Consider the following 6000-nt stretch of genomic DNA (forward strand, 5'->3'; position numbering starts at 1 on the left):
GGCAGGCTCATGGATACCCAGCACTGCATTGGCTGCAGGGTCTCCCCCAGCTCCAATTGTTGGGGTTTACTTCTCCTTTCTGTTCCACCTCTCATGAAATGCACGTGTGTCATGGTGGCTTGTAGGAAGGGCTACAGTTAAACTTGGGAAAGGGGGACAATGCAGGTAAATCTGCACAGACCTGGGAGTCTTCCCTAAGTCAGTGACTCCTCCTGCCTACATCACTAACTGAAACTGTCTACCTTTGACACTTGCACTGAAGTTCTTCCCTCTTGTTCAGACAAGGTATGCCTGCTGCCTGGGTTTTACCCCATCCACCTATAAACAGTCTATAAACATATGCTGACTGCACTTATGGTCCTGATCTGTGCAAAAATGTGAGTGTTCATGTGCCTGAAGCTTTGGCTTTCAAATAACTATGGTATTTATTGTGTTGCATTACCTGCTCTTGCTCTTCTTTAAAAAAAGCTCTTCAGAGCTGCTCACATTTGAAGTGCCAGAAAATGTAAATAATATGTAAATAAATTTTTCATCAGCTTTTGCATCTTTGCATAGAACAGTTTAGGTTGGAAGGGATTTTTGAAGGTCTCCCTTCCAACCCCTCTGCAATTAGCAGGGACATCTTCAACTAGACCAGGTTGCTCAGAGTCCCATCCAACCTGATCTTGAGTGTTTTCAGGGATGGGGCATCTGCTGCCTATCTGGGCAACATGTTCCAGTGTTTCACCACTTATATGAACATAAGCTTTGTGTTAACTGGATGTAAGCCCAACAGCCCAGGGTAATTCCTCCAGCATCTTCTGTCAAGCTCTTTGCTGCAATATGTGTTAAACCTAGGTTGTTTTCCAAAGTTAAGGAGGCAACCAGGAGAGAAAGTTTATTTCCTTATGCTTAACATTTCTTCCCATCCCTTAAACCTACTTAAATCAAATTGCAGTACACATAACAAAATCATGGTTTACCTGTCTTGTGTCATTAGAAGGGTTAAAAGATATTTTGACCAAGAATCCAGAGACTGTTTGCTGTTTTCATAGTGTGGTCAGTGTGGTGGAAAAATCATAATCTCTGCAGCCAAGGACATATGGAATCAGGGCATTATCCTAAGCTTTAAGAAAACTTGCAGTGCTTGTGCAAGGAAATCACTCAATGGTTTCCACTGTGCTCTGATGTGTAAACCCCAAGTAACGATCACAGGGTCTTCCCCAGCTTTGGGAAATGCATAAGCAGGCTGTTGAGGTGTTTGGGAAAGTGGAATAAACTGGCATCCACATTTGGAAGCCCTCTTTATAGAAGTGATGGTAAACACATCGGAGTACCTCTCTCTTGCATGTTGCTATTTGGGGTACTTGCTATGACAGCCGTGGTCTGGGTGAGGCAGCCACCACGTCTCTCCTTACTTGTGCCTTTGTCTGCCCCAGCCGTGCTCCCCAAGCTGCGCCAGGCATTCACAAGAGCACCAACGAAGTGGTCTTTCCACATTTGCTCTTTTCTGCCTGAACTGCCTGAGGTGCTCTTGGTCCTTCAGAGGTGATGCTCTGTGGTGCAGAACAGGGCACTGGAGGCAGGTCTCCACATCCCCAGAAAACTTCACCTTTGGAAGAGCTCTTTGCTGCCAGTCCATCTGTGCAGGCTGCTGGGGTGGGAAGTATCTTTCACGGGGCAGGAATCACCCCAGAAGAAGGAGGGTTTGCTAAGAGTGTCTTGTAGGGACCATTTCACCCCCTCCAAAAGGCATTGCAGCTTTTTTAATGGCCACATCCCTCCTCTTACAAGGAGGGTACCCCCTTTCCAACACTGCCAGAGCTTACCATTCCCTGCCTGCTCAGTGCCCTCCCCAGGGAATGCATGCCCCTTCACTCTGCTGTTCTCTCTGGCTAAACAAGAAATAACAATAAATCTACCAGACCTAGGCAGGGGAAGACTTTGATTTCTCATGTGTTTCATTTTGCTGCTGCTCCTTCTTAGCAAGCTGTCTGGAGAGCTAAACTGTGGATGTGAAGAAAGCAGTGGTGCTTGGTGGGGCTCAGGGACCTAATAACTTTGTACTTCTCCAGGTCAGTGCTATTTCCCTGTAGCTTTGTGGAAATGACTTCTCCTGGTGCTCCATGACGAAAAGTCGTTAATGTGCCGTTGATGAACTGCAATAGCCAGCAGGACAGTTTTGAAGGGGAGGCATTTTGAGTTTTAGTCTGGTTTTGTTCTTTTGTACTTCGAGAGCATGGACAGCAATTAGTGCCTCTCTTGTGCTGGAGCCCTTGCTCACGGGGAGCCGTGGTCCCCGCTGAAGGTGGCCGAAGGGACGCAGGGAGGATGCGGGGAGCAGGGGAGAAGCCCTGCAGCTCTGGCACAGGCCGGGCAGGGGACGTGCTGCACAGAGGAAGACTTCAAGGGCCAGGGGCAAGGGAGCCTCAGGCTGCGAGAGCCGGTGCAGCCGGGCTGGAGAGCCCTGGGTGCTGGCAGCCGCTAGGTGACACCAGCTCACCGGCCACCACCGGCGGCGTGGAGGGAGCCGCGTGTGGGAGCTGCGCTGGCTCGGCTGCCGCAGGAGGAAGGTGCGGTGTGGCAGTGAGGGAAGGTTGCGGTTCGCAGTTCTGTGATGGAGGGACCGTGGTTACAGGTAGCATGCACCAAGCACGCTCAGAGCGAGTCTCCATTAGTAAGAGAAAAACCTAGGATGGTGCTGTGCTGCTTTTCAGCAGAGAGGGGAAACACTCGGAGCAGCCACTCTTTGGTACATTTTTGCACTGGGGAAATGGACAGCACAGGCCCTGCAGGTGATAGGGACTAAAAATCTGGGCCTTGAATAAGGAAAGCCCAAGTAAGAGAGTACTTAGATAAACAGATTTGTTTCAGATCTACTGGGTGTGGTGAACTTCATGCAAAGCAACCCCAGAAATAGTTGCTGTTATTTGGGAGAGCTACTGCAGGACACTGAGGCATGGGAAGACTGTAAAATGCAAGCTTTGTACCCTTCCTTTGAAATGGGGACTGGGGTCAAAAGCTATGAACTGCTGACAGTTAAATCCTTCACCCATCCACCCACCCACCCACACCCCAAAAATGCTGACACAAAGAATCTTACTACTTGTAAGCAGTGGAGGTGAGCAGGGGCCATAAGGGTCTGTCAAGAACAGAATCTGGTTTGATCTTCTATGGCAGGGTAAGAGCATGGTGAAGAGTCCTGGCCGCTATTTAAGTGGGTTTTAAGGAAGATGTAGATGGGATGTTGGGTAGATACTAAACCCACTGGATAATTATACCCAGAAAGTTATCTACAGTTCACTGTTGAAAACGGAGGGGTCTGTTGAGTGAAGTTAAAGGACATCTGTTACGGGTCTAGTTTTGTTCAGCATTTCCATTAATGTCCTGGATGATGGAGGAGAATGTGCACTTGCTAAATCTGCAGACTGGGACATATCCAGTGACAAAGTTACTTGCCTAGCAGGTCTTTAGAACAAGCAAGACTGCTAAAAACCACCTGCTTGGATTGCAGTACCAAGGAGGTACAGCTAGGGAGGTACTGGTGACATGTGAGAGGTCCTGAGAAAGTCTGTAGGACACCTGCTGTATTTGTGCTGAACCAGAGAGTATGATGTCCATGTCCTGGACCCATGGGGAGGGAGCCAAAAGGTGGGAGACTGTACTGGCTCAGCTGTATTAGGAAGGCAGGTGCATTTGAAAAGCAGCGGACCTCTTCCAGAGCTCTGCTTCCAACTTGCTCACAGTGTTATTTGCTGTTGGCCATCTCTGGTGTCTGCACGTTTTAAGGTTTTCTGGAGGTTGTGTCATTTATTTGGTGCCATTGTACAAAGCACTCTCAGCTCAGAGCTGGTGTGCGGTTCACCATCTGGTCTGGATCCTACATGGTGCAATGACTTTGACCACAGAAACAGACCCTACCATCTTCTCCATACAGGACTGGGAAAAAGAAACCTGAACCAATTAGCCAGCCTGCAGAGCCATTGGCCACATGGACCAGCTGCCTCATGTGGGTAGAGACTGTGTCTGCCCTGCTCAGAAATTAGACTGGTCAGGGGTAACATCGATTCAAATGACTTTATCAAAAACCTTGGTCTGAAAAATCAGTACCTAAACTAGGTCTTGACTCTTCCCCCACTGGTTGCAACAGGAGATCATGAGGACCATGTGCTGAAATTGGCCTTCTGCTCTGTATGTTTGGGCGTATCTTTCATCAGCTGAACTCTGCAGCAATCAGCAGCAGCCAGCCTTCTACACCCCCACCATAGCTGAACCTCACCTTCTCTGTGGGACAAGTAGAGGATCTTCACAAGTATTGTATCAATATGGAGAGCAACAAAAGCTGCACAGAAACCGCTCAAGGCAAAGCACAGCTACTAGAGCCAGTTAAAAGCAAAAAAGAAGCTCCTGTTGCTCTTGGCTTCAGCTGGGGAGAAAAGAGAGACTGTTCTTTTCCTCCATAGACCCATCACTCAGGAGTAAAGGTAGATTGGGTCTCCTTACAATTTCTTCTTCAGATAAAGTTGCATCTTTATGAGAGATGCTTGTTTTGGCTTTGTCATGTTCCCATATATGCTTGAAATCAGCATGGGGTAGGGGGGCAGGATGTCTGTGTTGAGTTATCAGGGAGGAGTTGCACTCAGCTGAGACATGCTCAGTGGAGGAGAGGACATTAGAGAGAAACCCAGGCCTTTCTTTCTTTATTGGGAAGAACAACAGCAGAAAAGGGAGTTAAGCACAGTAGCACTAAGATGATGTGTGTGTTTGGTGGGAAGGCTGCTAGATGGAGGCTCCAGCTCAGAGCAGTAGCACTGGCTCCCAGTGGCAAGGTACAATCCCGGTTTACTATGAATGGTCTTGTCTTAGATGTGCTACATCTGTGTTTTAGATGTTTATGCTTGATCTTTTGAGTGCCCTTTGCAGAAAGGGTTGTGCTTCCAGTGGTAACTGTTTCAGTGCAAGATAATTTGGCTCCCTCATTTTGGATTAGCTCAGAGTAAAGAATAATTTTGTTACAGTGAAGTTGGTCTAACACTGGTGGCTGCTTTCAGCATCTGCTCACCAATACATTCAGCAGCAGCTGCTCCCTGTGGAACAGTCTTTGGCAAGGATTGAATGGTTCATATACTTCGCTTGTGAGAAATCTCTTACTATGTTCTAGTGAGGATCCCTTCTGAGCAAAGAACTTTCTTCCTCTCTGCATGATAAGAACATACAAACCTAGCTTATACCAGGTTTGCTTGTCCCACTCATTCAAGTATGACAGTTTGTCGTTGTGATGTATTGGGTTTGGGGGTTTTTGTGTTGGTGTTTCTTTGGTTTTGTTTTTCCTGAGAGGAAAGTAAGATATAAGAACTGTGCTTTCCCCTTGGAGCATATCCCTGGTGAAGAGAAAGGAGGCTGCACTGGGTAGGGATGTCCTGCTCCCCTGCTACATGTGGAGCTTCCTTGGGCCCTTGGAGCAGCCAACTGCATCCCTCCACACTGGCTGAAGCAGCAGGATCCCATGGTGCTGTACATCTCCAGAGAGCCACTGATTTTACAGCTTTCCCAGCAGAAATTGCACCAAAGCAGGCTAGCAGCAGGACAGGTTGCTGCAGCTGGCCTCTCCCCTGGGAATGGCTTTTTGGAGCAGCAGTGCCTGGAGGCACTTCCCTGTCCTGGGCTGCCAGGAGCCCAAAGGCACTGACCCCATCCAGTACGGTGGGGAAACCTGAGCCAGGAGAGACTCAACCTTCCTGCTGCAGTGGATGCATGCAGACAGGGAGCAGGGAAGTAGCTTGGTTTCCTCTTCAAGCTGTGACTGTGGCTTTTGCTGTCCTGCGGGATCAAGTGTTTGGTTTGTGAGTGAGGAACGGAGATGGCTCCTCCAAACCGCATGCCCCTGTCCCAACTCAGGCTGCCTTGTGCTGATATTCCCAAGGATGCTCACTCCTGCCTGGGCTGCTGGCACTTTATTTCAAAGTCTTCAGATGCAGGTTCATGCTCTCAATAACCAGACAGGCAGATGCCTTAAAGGGA

This window comes from Melopsittacus undulatus, chromosome 4 (genome assembly GCF_012275295.1).
Source record: "Melopsittacus undulatus isolate bMelUnd1 chromosome 4, bMelUnd1.mat.Z, whole genome shotgun sequence".
In the NCBI taxonomy this organism is placed as follows: domain Eukaryota; kingdom Metazoa; phylum Chordata; class Aves; order Psittaciformes; family Psittaculidae; genus Melopsittacus; species Melopsittacus undulatus.